General features: G+C 34.8%; 1 long non-coding RNA gene across 1 annotated transcript; it reads left to right on the top strand.

Annotated features, from left to right (window-relative positions):
• The first annotated feature begins 327 nt into the window (after nucleotides 1–327).
• Nucleotides 328–5,606, top strand: LOC311304351. Its single transcript, XR_014629913.1, has 4 exons — nucleotides 328–466; nucleotides 910–955; nucleotides 3,255–3,288; nucleotides 5,440–5,606. It is a non-coding gene; the product is annotated as an uncharacterized lncRNA (long non-coding RNA).
• Nucleotides 5,607–5,844: the final 238 nt, after the last annotated feature.

Genomic DNA, 5,844 nt, shown 5'->3' with positions numbered 1-5,844 from the left:
TTTTTAATCATGCACTGCAATGAAAAAACAATTTAACCAATTGATTAAATATACAGCCAGCCTACAAATACAACCAAATAAATAGCACATTATATATATATATTCATATTTTCCTGTAATTGCAATGTTGCCACACTATTGGCTGTCTCTCCTAGCTGTTTTGAGCATGATTGGTTATTCTCTGTTTATTCTGACTGTCATCCAGGAATCTAGCCAATGACAACTATGCGCGCCTTTACGAGTTAAGTTTGAATAAACGTCAGTTGAGCGAGTCGGTGTTTGCTTTGCTGCTGCGCGGGATCTTCAATATTAACCTATTCTGTGGGTTTTACATCGTTTAAAACATGGATTATTTTACATCGGACTGCTAAATGTTTATTTTGAGCGAGTTGCTGGGTGTAAATGAAGAACAAACAAGGAAATGGACAAAGAATTTTAACAACGGACATATTGCAATCTACGGAAGGTAAATAACTTTATTTTATACAAATTCTGCTAACGTTACATCAATATATAGTGTATTAAATTGAGAATCTAAACGCGATTAGAGCAATATTATTAGTGCACACGGTATTCCCAATGTATTAATGTTATGTGCTGCTAGGATGTGTAACGTTAACTTGTCAAACTTTATGATAAAAAATAAATGCTTTACAACGAGTGAACTGAGAATATTGTATCTTTAGACAGAAAGGAACTGTCACAGTCTTACTATAAGAATCTGCAAACTAGGCTTTTGAATATTGTTGATCGCGGGATGGCTAACCGATCAGTTAATAATTAACGAGTCGTAATAATATGTTTTGGAGCTGGTGAGTCAATTTTGCAAGCTTTTGCAAATGTCTCCGTTAATAAGTAAAACAAATAACTAATATTGATGTGTATGTGTGTGTTTCCTTCATGGTCCAGGCATTTTGGGAATAAATATTATCCAGCCACACGATGTTCAGATGCGGTGAGTATTGTCATAAAATACACGTGAAATAGAGGCAGAACATGTAAACTCTGCTCAAATTCACTAGTTCAAACCCTCCAGACAAGCTTTATCTTCTTGAGTTTACAGGCCTAGCTGACCCAAAAATAAATGTCTTTCAAAATGAAAGTATTTTTTTCAAACCTCTAACTTACTTTTGTGAAACACAAGAATTTTGGGAATAAAACAACTAGGCCTATATTCATTGTATGACAAAAATAAAAAGGAATTTTTCAAGATATCTTAATTATGGTTCTACACAAGAATCTCATAAAATTTCAACACAAGGGTGAGTAAGCTAACTCTATTATTATTTTTTTTTTTTGGATGAGCTGTTCTTTTAAAGGATTAGTTCACCTCAAAGTTAAAAATTGTGTCATCATTTACTCACCCTCAAGTTGTTTCAAATCTGTATGAATTTCTTTCTTTCTTTCTTCTGCTGAACACAAAGAAAGATATTTTGAAGAATGTCTGTAACTTGGGTCCCATTAACTTCCATAGTATTTTTTTTTTCCTACTATGGAAGTCAATGGGACCCAAGTCTGTCTGTTTACCGACATTCTTCAAAATATCTTTCTTTGTGTTCAGCAGAAGAAAGAAATTCATACAGGTTTAAATCAACTTGAGGGTGAGTAAATGATGACACAATTTTCAACTTTGAGGTGAACTAATCATTTAAGGACATTTGCTAAATTAACCATGTTTTATTTATTATAGTGTAGAAACCATGTTTTTATGGTGGATTTAATACAACAATTTATTAAGTGAGTATAGGAGCAGGCTTCACTGCATATATTAATAAAGTTTTAGAGTGCTGGCCTGGATAATTGTAATACGTAAAATAGGAAAGAGGCCGCACTATGCATAAACTTATATTTGCAAAAATGCGTTTCGGCGCGTGCAAACTGATGAAGGCACACGCCGAAACGTGTTTTTGCAAATAAAAGTTTATGCATAGTGCGGCCTCTTTCCTATTTTACGTATTACAATAATTTATTACCATTTGGTTAGTGTCGCAAAACAGTGTTAATTTTTAGTAAGGGTTCTCCAGATTTATATAACACTTATGGAACATTAAAAAAATGGTCATATGTTACCCGATCAATAATCCTATTAACACTCTTTTAAAAATATATATATATTTTTAGATCAAGCATTGGACTCACGGAGCAGAATAGGCACCAACAGAGAAACAAGTCCATCACTAGTAAGTATCCACTGCAGTATCTGGTTACACTTTATTTCGATAGTCCACTTTAGAAATTTTACTAACTATAACTTTTCAACTACATGTCAACTAACTCTCATTAGAGTATTAGTAGGCTGTAGTAGACAGTCAATAGACTGGTAGGTTAAGTTTAGATGTTAGGAAATGGGTTAGGAGAATAAGTTGACTTGTAGTTGCCAAGTAACTTATAGTCAGTAGAATGTCTGTTAGGGGACCAACAAAACAGAGTGTTAGCAAATATTAAGCAGACAGTCTACTAATACTCTAATGACAGATAGTTGACACGTAGTTGCAAAGTTACTTATAGTTAGTAGAATGTCTAAAGTGGACTATCGAAATCATATACCTTTCGGTCGGCATAAGGTAGATAAAATGAAGGGGGAATCAGTTTACTCTCCTTTAGCTAGTATTATTTATAAACCTTACATGTGATTTAATAAATGTACAATTAAAGGGGTGTTCCAAGCAAACATCTAAATCCCTTCACAAAGAGCACTTCCACAAAAGGGTTAGCAAAGGGGGACATGCATGCGATGGTAAATTAACTGAAGTAATTTTATCTTATAGTAATTTTATATTATATTTATGGTAATGTGACCTAGGATGGTAAGTTCCTGTGATTCATTTTAAAACTAGATATGGTGGAAGAGTTCCATTTAACATAGAATAATTGAGTTGTTTGTTTGGGTTTGCTATATTACACACATTTTCATCATACCGAAGTTCCATAGGTAAAACTTTTATTAATAGATGCGTTAATGTAACTAACTGCAGGGTTAAAAGAAAAGACGTCAAGAACACACAAACTTAAGGAACTTTTACACAACAACAATGTACTAAAAACGGAAGAGTTCTTTCTTTGTTCAGATGACAACGTTATTAAAACGATTACCGTTTGGACAAATCCACTGATTAATCTACATGTTCCTTCTTTTGGTGATGCACATTTTTCTATCAGACATAAGTTTTAGATACCAGACAAAACGAATGAAATGTGACCCATGCTAATTTATTCCCCCCTTTTACCTCTCTCTTTTATCTTTCTGTGGCCAGGATCCGTCATTCATCGGAACAGCTACCAAGAGAAGTGAGTATTCGTCCTCTACCTCCTTTGTCTCAATGTTATTTCAACACAATTGGTCTCCAAAGTACTATATGTATGTTTATATTAGGGGTGTAAGATTAAGAAAATGTCATAATTCGATACAATTGCGATTTTCGATTCAAAAACGATTCTCGATAAATTAAAAAACGATTCACAGTATGTAAATGTAGTTACTTTTCCTATGTAGGTATTAGCGATGTGCATCTCCATAACTGAGGCCGATACGATGCGCATCTCGATGCATAGCCAACGATACAATACATTAATGATACAGATAAGCAGCGGCCAGCTACCGATGCAATGCAATACGATTCACTATTATTACGATCCGGTGCGATTCGATTTCGATTCAACGCATTGCAAAAATATGATGCTATGCAATTCAATATGGTATAGATAGTTAACTTTTATTTCTTTTGTTCAGACATAGGGCAAATCATAAAGTAGCTTAAGTGCCATCTGACTTTTAACACATGGCTTTCTCACAATCAAAAGATTTGGTTTCCACAAAAAAAGCAGGTACTGTAGGCTAACTGACCAGAAAGCAGGTGCTGTTATTATGTGCTTCACGGGCCGTTTATCAGTTTGGACCAGTGCAGCGCGAGCCGATCTTGATCAAGCGACACTGTTAGGCTTCTACACGGCGCTAATAGATCCCCACTGAAGTAATAACATCGCTGCGAGATCTAGTGAGAAGCATTCATATTTCTCTGTTATTAACGGATCAAACAGCGCTGACGTAGAAACATTGTGCCATGAATGAACAATCCAGTGTCCACAGATCAGCAACATTCACCATGGATTTACTGTAGTAACACTAACTGTAACCATGGAAGTTTGGCAGGAATAGTAGGCTATAATGCTTTCAAGTTACATTACGTTGGTTTTATTTTTTTGACATAAATAAAATTACTGCCCTCAAATGTTAATCTGAACTAAAATAAACCTTTGTTTATAACTACAATATTACATTTCATTTTTTTCAAGGAGCTGTTTTACATGCTTCTAAGAGTCAATTATAGCTTCATCATTCCTCAAAGTAAAAAAAAAAAATCATACTTTATGATGTTAGGTTTAATACAAAAAAAAAAAGTTAAAATATTAAAACAAGGAAATTTCTCTGGTATTTCTTTCTTTTTCCTGTATCGAAAACGTACCGAACCGTGACGCAAGTGTATCGTATTGAACCGAACCATGGAGTTTGTGAACCGTTAACTTACACCCCTAATATGTGTGTGTGTGTGTGTGTGTGTGTGTGTGTATATGGGGCTGTTTAAACCTGGCCACTTGATGCGTTTTCTCAGATCGGATAGCTATCTGTTTTATCACAACAATTCCATTTACACCTGGTCACATAATTCCCTCGATTCCCTCGCTATGCAAATTTAATGGCGTTCACGTCACCGAAAGCAACAGATATGAGCTGCATTTTATTGATCATCCTTTAAAATTTCTAAATCAAAGACCGCAATAGGAGAGAGCGCAACAGCCCTGGTAAGATCATTTCGTTTCTTTACTTTTAATGATGATAACTGTGTGTTAAGAATCTGGGACTTACTTTCACTTTGATTTGCGATAGTTTGCACGTTGGCTTGATGAATAACGTTAGATGGTCAGCGGCGATGCGGCAGTAGCGTCGTCATAACTAGCTATAACATGACATAGCCTATAACACGCTCTCACACCTTTATTTTAGAGCGTTTTTGGGAGGAGTAAAATTTACATATGTGGTTTCAACAACCAGATGCATGTCCAGTTTCTTCTGGAATGCGGCCCAGACCACCTCCTTAAGTGGTTTGAGCATTCAGATTCAAATGCGTCACGAATGCGTTTCGGAGGGCATTTACACCTGGTTTTTTCAAGATCATATAGCTATCCGATCACTAAAATCGCATGAAGTTGTAAATGGCCCCTGTGTGTGTGTGTGTGTGTGTGTGTGTGTGTGTGTGTGTGTGTGTGTGTGGAATGCCTTATATCAGGCTTGATGTAATTTTACTTGATTTGTGATTTATTTCATTTAATTGATTCGAGTACTCAAATTTTCAACTATGTATCTCTGCTATAAGCTAAACCACAACAGTGGCATTTGTATTTATTTATTTTACATGTGGATTTTTTTTGCTTTGATTGTAGCTGCTGTCATGAAATGGGACCCAGCTGCAACAGAGGCCCAAAGAAAGTCTGTAGCCGATCATCTGAAACTGCTTGCTGCTATAAATGAAGCTTGTGAACCTTATAGCAGCCATATTTTGTTAACTGTTATGTTATATTGTTTTAACAACATTTTATAGATTATTTAAAGGGAAATTGTGTTAATTTACAACTTTACTGTTCTGGCTTTTAAGTTTTATTGTGTTAATTTATACTTTACTCTTTCGGCTGTTAAGATTTAAAATAGTAATAAAAATATATCTTGAGATTTAAATAGTTGATTTCTTGGAGTGATTAGTTTGGTTTACAGGAAAATGGTAAGCAGTTTATTACAGTTATATTGTTAAGATATACAAATGCAAGTATATACACCACAGTTATTCAATT

This window comes from Rutilus rutilus (assembly GCF_951802725.1).
Source record: "Rutilus rutilus genome assembly, chromosome: 14".
NCBI lineage: Eukaryota > Metazoa > Chordata > Actinopteri > Cypriniformes > Leuciscidae > Rutilus > Rutilus rutilus.
Note: the sequence above shows the minus strand (reverse complement) of the source record. Positions and strands in the feature narration are given on the sequence as shown.